We start from the raw sequence: 18,149 nt of genomic DNA, 5'->3' as shown, positions 1-18,149 counted from the left end.
GGCTCTAACTGTTACCCTGCAAAGAGTAACTAGATTGCTGAGAGCCAGGGTGAGCCCTTATGCTTGTGAGCTGGCTGCTGGTGACAGTGATCTGAACCATAGCCACACGGGAACAAAGTTACAAGGCAGGCAGTCACAAAACCCCTTACTGATCTGGGTAGTCCTCAGAACATCACAGTGTATTAGGAGTAATTGAATAAATTTGAGGAAACATAACACTTCAAAAATTCCTATCAATAAAGTCCACGATTATTGAATAATCTCTCTAAAGGAAGCAAGTGTTGGATGCCTGTCATCTTTTCGGTCGCTTAAAACTGGGCAAAATATTTAAGAACATCTTGTAGGAAACCATTCCACTTTAGCAGAGAATGGACTAGATGACATGAAATGTCTTTTCCCATCTCTAACGTCTGATGCAGGCAGCTGAGGGGGAACTTCCTCTGAAATATCAACAGTGTTGCCAACCTCAAATGTTCAAAATTGTACATGACTTCCCCTAGTCCCCATCTCTACCCCCACATCAAGAGATTGGCTTTAAAAATATAAAATATTAAAACCAGTAAGTTTTGGATGCTTTTTATTTGCTTTCTGAGTGGTTTTGAGCCTTACAGGTTCATATTTTCAGGCTGGTTCCATGAGTCATCCTGGGTGGGGAATTCAGTGAAGAGTGAATCTAGATAAACTTACTCCCCAGCCTTAAATAAGATTTACATAAGGTGGGAATCTTTTGTTTCACAACCTTTATCTCCCCCTCCTTTCAGTGGAAAATTACTAGAAGTCCAAAATGGTGTTTAGTACCAGGTAATATGACCACATGACCTAGCAGTGTCACAGTAACGTCCCAGGATGCCTTTCGGGAAGGAGAGAAATGAGTATCTTCAAAGTCTTATTGTTTCTTCCTAATGTCCCATCAAGGCTGATGGCTTGTTGTCTGGGGGGTGTTTCCCAAGAACACACACAGTTGTAATTGTTATATAGTCAATATTCCTAACTTTAGATATAGAAATAATACATGCATACAAATTGGATCAGCAATCAGTAAATTATAACCTTCCCAATACTACCTTACAAGACCTATCTTGCATGAAATATATCTCAGTTATGCCATATCCATATCAGAAGCATATTTCCATAAAGAATATGGGGTGTAACATCACACAAATGTTTTAGGAATTGCAGTTTTTCTTGGTCTAGAAGTATATGCCCCATCTTTATAAAATTGTGCTGATCCAGTCATAGAAAGAAGCAATATCATCTAACTTAAGTGACCAATCACAAACAGGCAGGACTGATAGAGGAGTTTCATGGCATGTTTTTTTTCAAGCTTTGTTTCCTTTTCTTGGTCCGGCTTGGAAGGGCACAAACACTCTAGGACAGTGGTTCTCAAACTGAATCGCGTCCCCTTTCTTTGTGTCTGTAGTTGTTTATGCCCCTCCCCCACAAGTACATATACCGCCACCTATCTCTGAGGGCAGAGGGGAGAGCAGTGGCTGCTGGATGGGTGTCTCGCTCTGAAGGCAGCACCATGCCAGCAGCAGCACAGAAGTAAGGGTGGCAATGTGAAAAGTGATATTTGTCAATATCACTTTTCACAGCAGTCTTAGCGCCCCATTGCCACCCTCACTTCTGTGCTGCTGCCGTCACCCTGGGGCTGACAGCTGGAGTCCCGCTGCCTCTATATGGAGGATTGGGGTAGGGGAGAGCCCAAGCCTGGGCTGCCTTCTGGTGACGGATGGGCTGGGGGACAGAGCCCGAGCTGCAGGGCTCCATTTTCCCCTTTATCCTCACCTTCTGGGTGTGCATGGCCCTTTTGCACAAGCTCCAGCCACCCAGGGCTGGCAGCCAGAGCTCTTTAAAAAAAAAAGAACACAGCTCGCACTTCCCTTGACACATTCCCATGGCTCCTTTGGGAGGCCCGCCCCATAATTTGAGAACCACTGCTCTAGCAGGAGATGTGAACTTCCATTCCTTCAAGCAGTAACACTACCTGGGCCATGTCTGTCTTGTTTTGCATTAGTTGTTTTAGTCTCAAACAGAACTTCCTATTAATTTTTGTCATCTTGAAATTGGTACCAATCACAGAATGTTGGCTGAAGTGCCAGTACAGCTTATCAGTATCCTAGTATCCTGGACAATTAGAGGACCAAGAAGACCCTAGTTGTAGAATGCATCCCAATAGACATGTATCAAAAGCTATCAGAGAGGGTGGATAGAATCTCAGACATCAACATCTTTAAGGTCTCGAATTGCCTTTTCTAGCTTGATTTCATTTCCCTTACTGAGCCCTTGAGAACAAGCAACTGAATTTGTTATGAACATCATATGGACTGAGCAATTCCAGGGTGACATCCACATAAATGAATAAAAATGGCAAGATGGAGCTCATCAAACAACATGAAAGAATGGCTACAGCCTGGAGTTAAGGTTTTCAACACACTGTTTTCCATTATGTTCTGTGGTACAGCAGCTTTGTTTAAACTTCTTCAAGCATTCAGAATTGTCTTTATCAAAATGCTCTCTCTTCAATTTTTCCACCTGAGACCATGTAAAAGGGGTGGGTAGACTGCATAGCGGAACACGTGGTAGGAGGGAATACGCAACCACAGAAGACTGCAAAAAATAAATAAAAAATCCAACAAAGCCAGGCTGAGATTCCGGTACAAAACAGCCAAGAAATGCAAGGGGAGATCACTGGTAGGAATCAAATTTGAAACAAAGATTGTTTGAATGTTCAGTGTTTAATAAAGTAACATGATCAAGGTAAACAAAACTATGTTGCGTGCCAACTGTCATCGGAAGTCAAATATATAAATTTGTACATTAGAATACTTTTTCTTCCTTACTAAATGCCAGTAGTTCTTAAATTTGATTTCTGAATCTATCGCTATCTAACAGTGGTTCTCAACCTGGCAGTGTCTGGGTTCTGGGCTGCCAGGCGCAGTGGTGGGGTGGGGAATGGGCCACCTAGTGTGCCAGAGTCCAGGGCCCCGGATGCCCAGCCGCCTGGCTGCCCGTGGCTCCCTTCCTGGTCTCACTCTGTGGAGGGGGTCTCTGGGTGAGGGGTGCTGGGTATAGAGGTCTGTGGGAGACTTGGGGATGCACTGTAGTTCTCAACCTGCAGCCCAGGTAACACATTGTGGGCATATGTGGCCCACAATGATAAATAGGTTGAGAAACACTGCTATATAGGATACCAATAACTACCCAACAAGAGCTGGCAGGGATGATACAAGCTCCTCTTTCACGAATTCACCACCATATGTTCTCCTGAATTTCTAGTAGAGCTGCTTGGAAAATTTAAACAAAACAACATTTCAATGAAAAGCAAAAATAAAAATCCATGAACATTTTCGTTTTTGATTTTGTAAGACAAGGAATTATATGATGAATCTGAACAGTTCTGCCACCTAAAATAAGCACCTAGGTTTTCAAGAAAAAAGGGAACAGTGGGTGCTTACTTTTAAAAGTTCAGACGTGCCCTACGTTCACAATGTTATCCAAATGCATAAGTGACAGAATTTTGTTATTTAGTTAGAACACTCCAAAAAATTTGAGGGCATGTTTTTGGTAAAAGAATGTTTTTAAATATTACACTTTGCAAAACTTAGTAAATACTCTCCTTGAATAATTCTATACAAAATTCAATTGTCACCTGACCATTTAGTGTGCCACATTTGGAGACTAAATTCAATCATTAAAATGTGAAACATAATGATTTTAGTTCTGCTTTGGGAGGAAATCTCAGTGTATCCTAACTACAGAGTCACTACTAATACCTCTATTACACACATATTAAAACAAGGTAAAGTAAAATAAAAAACATAATACCTCAATATTCTGCAGTAACTGTATCCACAGCCTTGTATCATTCCTTCATGTCTTTAGTACAGGGAGCCAAAGAATTTACTGCCCCCTCCTATGTCCCCAACAGCCTTTCTGCCCTTCAGAATGTCAGGATTAAAATGCAAGTGATCATCATGTTCAAAATCTGTGGCCAGTGAATCTCTAGGAATTTTTGTAATAGGCCTGTGTGCTAATGACCCAAGCAGTGAGACTCCCAAGGTCATTTCCAGACTAAGGTCTCTTGTGCTGCAGTACAGAAGGCTACTGCCAAGGCATCAGGACAGAATAATGCTTTTTTCCCCTAGTAGCATGTAGAAAAAAGACAACATAGACATATGGGTAATTAAAATGTCGGATGTCCCAATAGTCCTGCCTAGCTCTTTTAGTAGCAAGAATTAGGGTGCTCATAAGTCAGGGATGGAGTCTGTGCATGTACAATACATGTGGCTTTCTGCATATGTCTGCACATCATTTCACAGGAAACTATTTCACACTACACCAGCTTGATGAGTCACTGTTGTTCACACCCTCAGAGAAATAAGTACATGTGAGAATAATACCTTTACAACTTTGAAATGTCCTTAGACAGACTTTTAATCTCCAGGCCATCAACCTGCTGTGAACTCTCCTCCTGACTTTTCACACTTACAAAGAATAGTATCAAGCAACACACCATAAAGCAATATGAAAGGACAGAAACATTCTGGGAAATGCAAAATTAGGTACAAATACAAATAAGTATGATTTTTAAAGCATACACGTAGTTAGTCATATACGTAAACACACACTGGTATAAATTAAACAGGCAAATTAGACCACACTGTTGAAAATGCAAGCTGATGTTAATGAATTCTAACAGTAGTTTTCAGCTCCAATTTCTTGGTGTCTATTCCATGGCTGGCACATAGAAACACCTGGTTTCTACTGAAGTAAAACTAGTCGAATGAAGGTTAATGTCTGAAGGCTATCTAATTGAATCTATTAATATTATTTATATAGTGCCATAGGTATGCATAATATTTTACATGTAAATATCAGAGCCCTGAGGAGCTTTCAGCTTAAGGCCTAGAAATGGCAAATAGATGTGGTAGTACAAACCTTTACACCATCATGGAATCAGATTCACATCAGTGAGACTCTGTCTGGGTGTAAGGATCCTCACTGGTACTGTGGTACACCTATCCCCAGCAGCAGGGTCTAAGTTAGATTGACAATGAAAAGGACAACAGGGCATGGCACTTAGAAGGAAATGGGACAAAAGAGGAAACAAAGAGAGGGCAAGTGTTGTTTCTAAGAGGAACTGATCACGCAAGTTATGTATTGCACGTCTTGATTGTTACATTTTGTTTGTCTCTGAGGGGTTGTGCTCACCACAACTGTATACAGCGGGTCCTTGTTCCTCTGGCCAGAAGGAAAAGGGTTCTTGCCCCTTCAAGAGGTCCCTGTGCAACTGGTAGCAGAGCGGGAGGAAGGGAAAATTTACCAGATAGAGCAGGGAAGAGTAGAAAGCAGCCGGAAGAGTTATGGGGGGCATGGCCCTGCCAGTTGAATAGAAGAGTGAGCTGCAGCTCTGAAGAAGCCCTCTCTGACCTAGATTGGGCTGGCAGCACCCACTCCCCCATCCAGGAAATCTGAGAGAGGAGCAGGTCCCTTCATAATCATCTGTGGGCTTTACGCTAATCACCCCTATTTCTTTGGTGACTGAGAAGGAATTTTTCCTTCACTGCCAGATTAGCCAAGGCAGGGCCTGTTTTTTCACCTTCCCCACAGCATGTGTGGGACCATGTGGGGTGGGGCAGAAGATTAGGTTATAATGTTGCAACTTAATATATAAAACTTGTGGCAGATGTCCAGTGAACGTATTTTGTGTGGAAGGGGTCTGGTTATCGGATAAAAGGATTGGCAGAGGATTTAAGAGAAAATATCCTTTAAGGGAGCTGCAGAATGGGGATTGGGGCTACATATGTTAAAGCAGGGAGCCAACCCCCTCCTTTTATAGCCCATTTAGCCCTCAGAAGTGGGGTTGGTAGTGGGGTCCCAGCAGCAGGATGGCTGGGACCTGGTCAGGGATTACTTGGAAATAATTAAGAAGAGGGTGGTGACCTGCACTGTACAATTTATTGCCAGGTGCTCACAGGTATTCTAAGTTAATAAAGTTGTGGTCTAATTAAACCACATCCATTGCCTGTTATATTTCTTCCAGCATGGCTAGACAACAGTTTAGAATACGTATTTCTTACTTTAGGAGAAGTTATCACTTGCATGTGTTCACAGAGGATGTGTTCTAAGGGTGAATTTGAATGACAAGAAGATGGCTGGCTGGCACCCAGGAAGCGGAAGGCTGCTCCAAGCATAAGGGTCAATTTAGGAGAAGGCACAAAGAGAAGAATGGGAGAAGATCACCAGTGGAGGACTTAAGTAACAGCAAGTGAGGAAAATTATGTTAGCAACCAGATTTTGGATGGACTCCAGGGAAGTGAGAAGAAGCAGCAAGGAAGGTAGAGAGGAGGACATTACAGAAATTAAATCAAAAAGACCCAGGCACAGACAGGAGTTTAGGAGTCATGATGAAAAGGAAGGACAGATATTGGAGGTGTTTTAATGGAAGAACAAATAGAGCAGGTTTGGCAACAGCTTTAATGTAGGAGGAAAAGAGAGAGGAGTTGAATATGATTCTCAGATTAGTTTAGGACCAAAATTTAGGTTTTGTAGAAACAGAGTTTTACAAAATCTAGGATCAACAAAAACATTGTGATTTTTTAAAATTTCAATTAAAAACAGTTTGTGTGGATTCAGTCCTAATGAGAAGCATCATAAAAATATATATAAATGCATCTAGAACAGTCCTCTGCAATGTTTGCAACATAAAAAATGCAACATTGCCCTAGTGCCAGCAAGTAAAATTTATTAGAAACTGATTATAAACAAAAGTGAAACTGGCTAATATGTTTTCATTGACCAAGTAGTGTGACGTGTACACACACACAAAATCAAGTATTCGATAGCCCAGCCAGTGCTAAAGAAACCATCACTCAGTGCAGGTGACCTTCCTTCCCCGAAGCAACTAAGCAAAATAAACTGACCAAAGGGGAAAAAAAGGGTCTCCAAACCATCTGAGTACAGGTTCAGGCTGGAACATGGTACTATGCCTGGGGAATTCTGCGCAAAAAAAAATTAAAAATTCTGCACACAACATTTTAAAATTCTACATATTTTATTTGTCAAAGTACCACAATATAATCATGCCAGTTTCAGTTATTTTTGGTAATTTATTTCAAAATACCATCAGCAAGTACGTCTGTAACAATACAGACAACAAAAAAGCTTCAGGAAATGTTTTTTTGACAAATAGATTTCTTACTAGGCATGTTAATATAGAACTTTGAATAATGATTCATTTAAACTACAATACAAAAACAAGTTTCCCGCATCCTTCAGAAGCAGTACGAAGGCTTAGGGCACTCAGAGGAAACGGAGCTGAGGGAGAGGGAAGTAATTGCTGGGAAGGAGCCTGGGAGTGAACCTGGTTGTTGGGTGTGGGTAGAAGTATGGAACAGGGGGTTTTTTTTTTGGGTGAGGGGGGAGCAGGGGAGATTGTTAGGGAGTTGGAGGGCCTCCCCCAAGCAGACCCTGATTGACCCCTAGCCTCTCCAATTCATACAGGAATAGCTGCCCTGTCCCCATGTGTCCTGCACCCCCACTCTCATTCAGTCCCGACTCACTGTCATCACCCCACTAACCCTCAGCAGCCCTGTATTCCATCTCTCCATATCTCGTGTCTCCTCACCTCACAGTGCAGGCAGAGTGCTGTAAGGAAGGGAGCCTCTGCCCCCTCCCTTTCCACAGCTGGATGTTCCAGCCTGTTAGTCAGCTGTCCTCTCTTCTGGCACCACATCAGCCCCTGGTGGCTGAAGGGTGTAATTGCAGCATGACCCCTCTGGTGGCTTTCCTTTGCCTCCCTGTCAGAATCAATTCTTCTTTTGGGGGGGGGAATCTGCATGGGACGTTAATTCTGCGCTTGTGCAGTGGCGCAGAACTCCCCCAGGAGTAAGGGTACAGAGACAGAACTTGTTGCTCTAGTGTATGACCTTGTCCTGTGCACAGAGTGGCACAATACATCTATATTCATTCTTTGACCTGTCTTTACTATTAGATAACCACAGTCAACACTTAGTTCTTCCTTCAAGAAACAGAGGTACATGGAAATATACTTAATGGCCCAATACATTTCTCTTAAAACCAACTCAGAGGGCGAGACTCAAATATGAGACTTTTTAACAAATTCACTGAGTTCAATGCATTTACACCAATAATTAATTTGGCCCATAGAGGAAAATTTCTTCTATTGGAATCAGTCATTTATTTCAGAAAAATATATTTTAACAGTAGAAAATTAACAATGATTCAGATCTGAGCTCCTTCTACAGACAAAACTATTGAAGTCAATGGGCATTTAGCCTGAAGAAGGACTGAGTAAAAACTGAAGGCCCAGGTTTTCCTAACACTTGGGAAAAATCCATGGTGGGGAGAGGACATTCTCTGAGTTTCAACTCATTAACTTTATCATTCTTCTGTTAGGGATGTTTTTTTAGTATTGAGCTGTCTGTAAAAAAACTCATGGATTCCCTAATAGCCTTGGGAATTCATACAAGGCAAGGGGCACTTCTGATTATTTTAAAAAGCCACTTCTAGTTATGCAACTGGATGTTTCATTTTAAAGTGAGTTTGTTTACATATTAATTTAATATTTCAGCAGAAAGTTGTAAATTTGATTGTTGGTGTAAGCCAGGTGGACACTACTACTTTTTTTCCCCATCTAGATGTAAAATCACCACAATCTGAGCAAGCTTCTCTCCCAAAATATGTTGGCTCTTTGGGCTTTTCCTTGAATGAACTGTCTACTTAGCATTTTGTCCAGAAGGACTATTCTTCCTTGTTAAGATCCTCATAAGCCCCTCCTAGTCTAGCTGACAGGGTGAGTGAGCAGAATAACTCTGCACAGGACACAGAATCCTAGAGTCTGGCTTCCTATCACACTTTGTTTATAAAAGGGAAATAGTATTTCAACTGGATTTTTCATTTTCGAGAAGGACACTGCTGGGTAATACGGTTTTGGTTGATTCTAAACCAATTTTTAAAACTTCAGTTCACAATTGCACACAACAAAATGTCACCTCCCTCTAACAACTGATTAAGACAGGCAACGCTGAACTTCACATACAGTCTGTCTGACAATCTTGCCCCATCAATACATGCTACAGAATCATCATCCAAACAACCAGACAAGCTGTCTCTATTAACATCTGCTCCTGCTTCAGTACATGAATTATCCTCTTGGGTTATCTCATCTTCAGCTGCTTCTGCACGATGGCATCTCATAATTTACCTACTCCAACATTTCATCTTTCTTTAACAACTGCTGTTTCTAGAAATAAGTTAATCAATAAAATAATATAAAAATAATAGCCAGAGCACCCTGAGTTGCTCTTTCCAGGAAGGACTGTGTGTAAAATGGGAGAACAGAGGGTTGTGGGTTGACAGGGAATTCCTAAATTGACAATTTCTCTAAAATATAATGCTTAAAGCATTCGGTACTATTTAACTGTGGACAGGTTACTTATTACTGTTACCCTAGCCTGTCCTCCCTCCCCTCATCCTTTGTATTGTTTCTCACTTGTTTCATCTTGACTTTAGTTAAATAGCAAGCTTTTGGGGGCAGAAACTATGTCTGTTCTGGGCAATCTGAATGACAATCTTTGGGTTCTACTGCAATATGGTTAATAATTACACCTCATCTACATCTGCTGCATTACCAGCACTGTAACTCTCTGTTGGGCCGTCTCCATTAACACCTGTCTCAAGGGTTCTTGAATGCCAAGATGTTTTGCTCCACATACGGGTACCACACTGCACGTTTGTTGTGCCTGACTCCATCAGCAGTGCTAGAGACACTACAGAAAACCACTATCTTCATCATGCTCATGATCAGTTGAATAGCTGGAAATTTCTTCTGTTGTGTCATGATTCATAGAAGCTGGGATATTAGTGGGGGAAAAAACCCTCAAAAACCCATATACTTTCAGATCACAATAAAACAGCATATGATGAACAAGAACACAGAGTTGGCAAAGAACTCCCTGATGGACACTAATGGAGCATCTGATATTTGCAGTCACTTTAGGCAAATCAATCATAATGTGATTGAGAGAAACAGAAAGATCCCATATAAAATACTGACAACTCTTGTACCTGGACATTGCAGACCAACATTTTGTGGAAGCTGGGATGACAGTCCAATCTTAGGGCAGGTCTACACTAAGGGCGGGGGTCGAACTAGGGTACGCAAGTTCAGCTACGTGAATAGCGTAGCTGAACTCGAAGTACCCTAGTTCGAACTACTTACCCGTCCAGACGCCGCAGGATCGAAGTCCGCGGCTCCAAGGTCGACTCTGCCACCGCCGTTTGCAGTGGTGGAGTACTGGAGTCAACAGGAGCGTGCGGGGAGTTCCAACTATCGCGTCTAGATTAGACGCGATAGTTCGAACTCCGAGAAGTCGAACTCACCGCGTCGACCCAGCAGGTAAGTGTAGACTAGCCCTTAGAGAATTGCTTTGCTCAGAATGATGGAATACTGCATAAGAGTATTCATGCATTTGTTGATGTTGATAAGAAGGGGTTGTAAAATCCCCTAAAATATGGTTCCAAAATGCACAAAATAAAAAAAACCTATTCAAAATCAGATGCAAGCGTTTGTCAAGAAATAACACACTTACTAAACTAATCATTTCAAAGTTTACAAGTGGATTGCAGACAAAACAACAAGCAGAGGGGATAAAGAAATAAATTACCCTTTGCTTAAGGCACTTGCACAATGCCAGAAAGAACTTATTTCAATCTATAAAGATATGTATTTTTGTAAGAGGCATAACAGAGAAGAGAGTAATTGATCTGCAAACTTTAGCAGTGGTTCTCAATGGACTGGTAAACTTAGGCTTTGTTGTCACTAGAGTTATTTTAATGGATGGATGCTTTTCTTGAGCTCAGGAACTCATTCACATGAGCACTCAGCTACTCTCAATGTCCATTGCATGAGAACGTCTAACCTTGGTGATCAACAAATCTAATGAGGTTCTCGCAATTTGTGATTATTGGAGGACAATTGCAAACACCGTCACTCAGCAATAACTCAGCAAAAAGAGTGAGCTAGCTGGAATGTCATGTCAGAATGCTTCTAATCATATAGCAAATAAATTTATCTTCACATTTACTGCCACTCAGTGGGTTGATTGATATGATGGTGTCATTTCCCCACATATTATAGATCAATAGAGTCTGGATACTCTGGAGGACATAAAAGGTTGGAATACATCTGGAGATGCAAATATTCACCTTCATGCTTTACAGGATACAGAGTTTGTCTTCTCACTCAGCATCCTTGAAGCAGCTTTGCAGGAGACAAAGAGTGTCAGAACCACAACTGGCTGCTTTGTAGCCAACCACCATTCAGAGGCTAAAATAGGGAAAGAACAAGTTAAAAATTACTTAGACAGGTTAAATGTCTTCAAGTCCCCAGGGCCTGATGAAATACATCTTAGAATACTCAAGAAGCTGACTGAGGAGATATCTGAAACATTAGCGATTATCTTTGAAAAGTCATGGAAGACAGGAGAGATTCCAGAGGACTGGAAGAGGGAAAATATAGTAACAATCTATAAAAGGGGAATAAGAACAACCCGGGGAATTACAGACCAGCCAGCTTAACTTCAATACCTGGAAAGATAATGGAGCAAATAATTAAGCAATCAATTTGCAAACACCTAGAAAATAATAAGATGATAAGTAACAGTCAGCATGGATTTGTCAAGAACAAATTGTGTCAAACCAACTTAATAACTTTCTTTGAAAGGGTAACGAGCCTTGTGAATGGGGTAGGGGGAAGCAGTAGACGTGGTATATCTTGACTTTAGTAAGGCTTTTGATACTATCTTGCAGACCTTCTTATAAACAAACTAGGGAAATATATGGAGCTACTATAAGGTGGGTGCATAACTGGTTGGAAAACCATTCCCAGAGAGTAGTTATCAGTGGTTCACAGTCAAGCTGGAACGGCATATCAAGTGGGGTCCCGCAGGGATCAGTATTGGGTCTGTTCAATATCTTCATCAATGATTTAGATAATGGCATAGAGAGCACACCAAGCTGGGGGGATTGCAAGTGCTTTGGAGGATAGGATTAAAATTCAAAATGATCTGAACAAACTGGAGAAATGGTCTGAAGTAAATAGGATGAAATTCAATGAGAACAAATGCAAAGTACTCCACTTAGGAAGGAACAATTAGTTGCACACATACAAAATGGGAAATGACTGCCTAGGAAGGAGAACTGCAGAAAGGGATCTGGGGGTCATAGAGGATCACAAGCTAAAGATGAGTCAACAGTGTAACACTGTTGCAAAAAAATGCAAACATCATTGTGGGATGTATTAGCAGGAGCATTGTAAGCAAGACATGAGAAGTAATTCTTCTGCTCTACTTCACGCTCATTAGGCCTCAACTGGGGTATTGTGTCAAGTTCTGGGTGCCACACTTCAGGAAAGGTGTGGACAAATTGGAGAAAGTTCAGAGAAGAGCAATAAAAATTATTCAACATCTAGAAAACATGACCTATAAGGTAAGACTGAAAAAAATGGGTTTGTTTAAAGACTGAGAGTGGACATGATAACAGTTTTCAAGTACATAAATGTTGTTACAGGGAGGGGTTAGAAAAATTGTTCTCCTTAACCTCTGAGGATAGGACAAGAAGCAATGGGCTTAAATTGCAGCAAGGGAGGTTTAGGTTGAACATTAAGAAAAACTTCTTACCTGTCAGGGAAGTTAAGCACTGGAATAAATTGCCTAGGGAGGTTGTGAAATCTCCATCATTAGAGATTTTTAAGAGCAGGTTAAACAATCACCTGTCAGGGATGGTCTAGATAATACTTAGTCCTACCATGACTGCAAGGGACTAGACTAGATGACCTCTCAAGGTCCCTTCCAGTCCTATGATTCTATTATTCTGAAATGGTGAAATGGAAATTCCAAGATCTCAGGATGAATTTAATAAACTGATTGCTAAAGCAAAAGGAATGGAGTGATGTTGGCTTAGAGTTTTCAGTGGTCAATATTGTCACATGACAGCAGCACCACTGACATCTATACAGCAACATTATAGACATTCACTATTTCTTTCCTTTGTGGATACTTTACTCATACAGCTAAATTACTGATTTGGAGCTTACAGTAAAGTTGCCTCCAATGTTATTGTTGTGCTGCCTGTGTATTCCAGCAAATATAACTACAACAAACTTGAACAATATGTTACACACATCAGGTCCCTACTGAGTACCAGTAATAGAGGAGATGCTGGCAAGTAAAGGAGACCATACCCAATATATAGTTACTGAAACTCTAGCTACATATTGCTAAGGAAACTCTTCCTCTGAGTACAGTTACTTATTCACTAAGAGTGGATACAAGACATGAACAAACCAACAGAAGATATAATTGACCTGCTTTACAAGGAGCTAGGATCACAAACACTATTGTTTGCACAGAGTACTATGTATAACAGTGTGAAATTGTCTGTCTTTCACAAAGATATGGTTAATCTGTATAATATTTATTTATTCACATGATGGCCCCACCCAATCACCACACCGTCCCATTACTAAATCCAAGATCTGCTACTGTTCAGAACTCAACCTCTTGCCACCCATAAGGGTTTAGCAAAATATGGAGAGTACAGCAGAGCAATACAATACTGTCTTTGGCAATTTGGGAAGTGAGTGAAGATTACTGTGAAGCCCAGCTGGCTCCCACACCCAGTAACCTTCCAGGTCCATGAATGAGACTATGGGTTTTGGTAGGAGGATGGAGATATCACATAGGACAACTCCTTGCAGTTTTCTCTCTGCACATGAAGTTGGAGGAGAGCACAGAGCCTCAAGTAAGGGCTTCAGGATTTGGCACTCAATTTTCAGAGTAAAAAGATGGAATAATCAGTTTTCTGAAATATTCCCATAGCATAGACTCTCAAGGAGACAAGAAATCAAATTAGTAGCAATGGGCCAAAGTCACAAAGTGGATCTGGACTAACCCCAAGTTCAGGGATGTTTGTTTTGTGGGTTTTGGTTTGAGCCCATTTGCACTATTACTTGTACTGCAGTAATACTTGCAGACCCCAATAAAGAACTGGCATTACTTTGACATGCACTGGACAAACAACATGATGACTGCAAAATTCTTAGCAGAACGGCCACTAATATGAATGCAGACATCTTCTTTGTCAAAGGAAAACAGAAGAAAGCTTTTTGAGGTGCAATCATACCCTTTCTCAGATGACAAAGAGATGATTTTGGTTTTTTTGGTATTATCTTTGATTACATTAAAATGTAACAGTTACAATGCAAAACATCATACTGAATTTCCTTCCAAATATGTTACTTAGGGATCATTTCTTCATATGGTACTTTGTGTTGTAGCTGATGGGATGGAGTCAACATTCTTGGGGCAAATCTCATAAAACAGAGTCACCAGCAATATGATATTATACAATATGCAAATTGTATTATTGTAAAAACATGACCATGTGCTTGTCCTTGGTAACTAGGATTTTTGGAAGCAAAGTACCATTTAAGTGTAACAAGGATCTTCCAAGCCCTTGGAAGCTGAGTGTCACAGTTCTGAACTTTTATTTGTTGATTGATTTATGCCTCAAACTGTTCAAGGGACGGCTAGGAACTCTGAAAATCTTTTACCTTGCCATCAATATTGAAATCGCCTCCAAAGCTTCAGTACAAATTAGGAATAAAAATACTCAAGAGAAAAACAGCAGCAAACATAAGGTGCTCCAAACTGTGAAATTCAAACACATTTGAATAGCCAATTTGTTCATTGTTTACTTCTTAAAATATGGGTAGCACAGCCAAGGGAAATAGAATTAAAAATGTTATTAAAGCTAATGTTAAAAAATATATATATAATACATAGGTTGAGAAAAGAGTGTCTGTACATCTGGGTATAGTGCTTAGATTAACCACAAATACAAAGTTTGCTTTTAAAGTCATAAGATACATATAGTGCATAATCAGCAATAACCCAAATTGAGGTGAATGAATTTAAGAATACAGTTTAGATATCTAGCTTCCATGCATTCAGGTACATTACTCATGAAAAAAGTTATACAGAGAGTTGGTTGTAGAAAGCAAAATATATCAATGAGTGAAGACTGTCCCTCAGTAATTGAGAATTAGGTTGGTTGTCCATTTAGAAAATACAATCCATAAGGAAAGTATTTGTTGTACTACAACAGGTTAAGGTAGAAAGCATGATAGGTTAAGCATCTTGGCCACATGAATAACTGAATTTCAGCACCATAATAAACATTTTTAATGAAACTCTCTCAGATACTCTGGTGGTGGGAGCAACCACGGAATCCTTAAGACAGATACTGTAGTAAAATCAGTCCAAGCAGAATTAAGTTAATGAGCCCTATCCCTCAGCAGATGTAAATCATCCCATTACAAGTGAAGTTAGTATAGCTGTACCAACTTACCCCAGGCTGTGGATATAAACCATACTGTTTACTTAAGTAAGCATTTTGCACTGGGTGTGCATGTGTAGGAAGGCACCCACCTTCTTTTCCACTTGTGCCAGGCCCTTCTGTGAGCCACACACACTTACAGGTCCTTTCATTCAGAGGAGCACAGAGACTTCTTCTCACACTACTCCCCAGGGCCCACTGTGCCCAGAAAGGGTAGATGCAGTGGGCAGATGCAGTAGCAGGGATGTGCACCCTGTGCAGTTTATATAATGCCTATAGTCTGAGCAATGTTAGTGAAAGGTAACGTTATCATTCCTAACAATCTGTCCGTCATTCATGCTGATTTCCACCTCATCTCCCGTATTAGAAAACTTGCTGCTATGGCATGGCGACATCAATTAATGGGATCAGCCCCACAATACTGTCACAAGCCCCAACAATAAAATGCTCCCTTTATTCCCCCGCTTCTTTACAGCACAGTTAATCAGCTGAGTATTCCCGACACACCTTTATTATTACTTTCCCCCTGCAAGAAAGTAATTTCATCCCACATCAAGCACCCCTTACAGTGTGGAATAAGAGCACACCCAGAGCTACACAGTGTTTAAGAATGACGGCGGAAGTATTGCAGTCAAGAGTTTGATTTCACCAACCTGAATTTTAGGGAAAAAAAGAGGTGGGCATTGTCCAGTTAGTATTTCACACTAGAGAGAGGCAGCTTTGTGAGGCTTACAGACAATGTTTAATTCCAGCCCTGGGCCAAACAACATCATGAGGGGCTGATTCTCCTCTCACTTCCTCAGGTGAAACTCAGGATTAACTCCAAAGGCATCAGTGGAATTATATTGGTACAGCTGGTGCAAATGAGATCAGAATCAAGCCCAAAAAATCTGTTTCCCATTAATATTTATTCTTTCACCTACTCAGATTTATATTAGAATCATTCCATTCAGGTGAATGGGTAGCTTGGATCTATAGGAAGGTTATTTTCCCCTTGTTGCATATGCATTACTATTCATAAGAATCATGTGCAGGGACTAAAGGGTGGGAGGAGTATAAACCCATAAAGGTACATGCAAACATTTTTTTTGTTGCTACTCATAAACCTTTAATTCGGTTTAGGCCATTACCTGAAATCCTGATTCACTTCACATTCACTCAGTATTAGGGAAAAGCTATACTGAAATCTATGAGATTTTTGCCCGAGTAAGGACTTCAAGATTTGGGCTGTTATGGGGTTTAAATGCTTCTCCTTTCACCGTACAGTTGTAAACACAGAAGTAGTGCACTGCGTATTAGAATGTTCTTCTTGTGACAGTCTTGCAATGTCTCTACAAGAAGCATCGTATATCTTTTTATTACACTGATGGAATCTAGATTCAGGCACATCTGCTCTAGGACTGGAGCCTGTTCCTGAGTTAAGTATCAGGGGGTAGCTGTGTTAGTCTGTATCCACAAAAACAACAAGGAGTCCAGTGGCACCTTAAAGACTAACAGATTTATTTGGGCATAAGCTTTCGTAAATAAAAAACCTCACTTCTTCAGATGCATAGAGTGAGTTAGTGAGCTGCATCTCAAGATGAGCAGGGTTTAACTACCTCTGAAGTGCTATGGATTAAGTACTCCACTCATATGCTTTGCTAATAGGGTTGTTTCTCGAATTTGTCTGGTAAAATGGGTTCTAGTTCAACCCTCTGTGACAATATCTCATGAAGATACATCTCATCCCACTGAAATTACACTCTTTCAACTGAAATAAAATACAAAAATGTTTAAGCATCATGAAACTTGTCATATTTTGTGACAATATTTAAACTGCAAGATCATTGTGGCAGGGTCATATCTTGTCTATCTAAGAGACTTATATCTCACCAAAAGCCAGGGAGCCCCCTGTCAACCATCAACAAATACAAAGATAGATACATAATATAGCTATTGAGTCAAAGTGGTTCTAAATATGATCTCACTCTTAGATTGCTTTTATATCAGTATAATGCCATTGTCTTTGCTAGAGTTATTCTTGATCTAACACTAGTGTAAATTAGAATTATGCTCATAACCTATATTGAATTTACAGTATATGGAAATCATGTATCTATTTTATTTCCACCTGTCATTTACTTTACAAACTATATTGCATGTGAATATAGGCTTGTCATTCCCCCTCCCCCAACTATTAATCTTTGTTTAGAAAACTTTCTACACAATATCTACATAAAATAGAAACATATGTATCTGGTTTTCAGTTTTTATTTTGTTTAAAATTTTCTGGGAATTTATCATGTTTATTACTAAAATTTAAAAAATGTGTGAAAATCAGTGCAAAAAATGAATTTCACATTTTTCTGGGCATATATCAGGGTTAATATTGGGAGACAGGAAGACAGAAAAAAGCAACAAATAGAAAAAGTGAGACTACTGAAAGTGCAAGCAGTTAATGTTGTGGTTTATTTGATGAACTGCAAATTAACAGTACATCCGCATGTGCTTATGTATGTACCTTCCACTACGTTGCCTTACATCAGCAGTCACACATTTACACTTAGACTCATTTATTACAAACATAACCATATCTACCTAATGTAATGTATTGGGTTTTCTTGACATAATCAGTATTTTCACGCACTTGAGTGGTCCAAAATTCAGATGAAAATAAGTAAAAATTTAAGTTTTTGTAAAACCCAGGAACTTTTCAGTAAAAAAAAAAAAAGAAAATCAGTAAAAAC

The 18,149-nt window shown here is 40.1% G+C and overlaps 1 long non-coding RNA gene across 4 annotated transcripts in view; it reads right to left on the bottom strand.

Moving 5' to 3' along the window:
- LOC123364907 overlaps positions 1–18,149 on the bottom strand; it is a 133,757-nt gene that overhangs the window by 51,062 nt on the left and 64,546 nt on the right. Inside the window, exon 4 of one of the 4 annotated variants that reach the window (XR_006577348.1) lies at positions 11,233–11,353. The exons of the other annotated variants lie outside the window; for them this stretch is intronic. This is a non-coding gene — a long non-coding RNA (uncharacterized LOC123364907). The remainder of the gene's footprint in view (positions 1–11,232; positions 11,354–18,149) is intronic. 4 annotated transcript variants of the gene reach the window in all.

The sequence above is a fragment of the Mauremys mutica genome, chromosome 2, assembly GCF_020497125.1.
Source record: "Mauremys mutica isolate MM-2020 ecotype Southern chromosome 2, ASM2049712v1, whole genome shotgun sequence".
Taxonomy (NCBI): domain Eukaryota; kingdom Metazoa; phylum Chordata; order Testudines; family Geoemydidae; genus Mauremys; species Mauremys mutica.
This window is presented reverse-complemented; position numbering and strand designations above follow the sequence as displayed.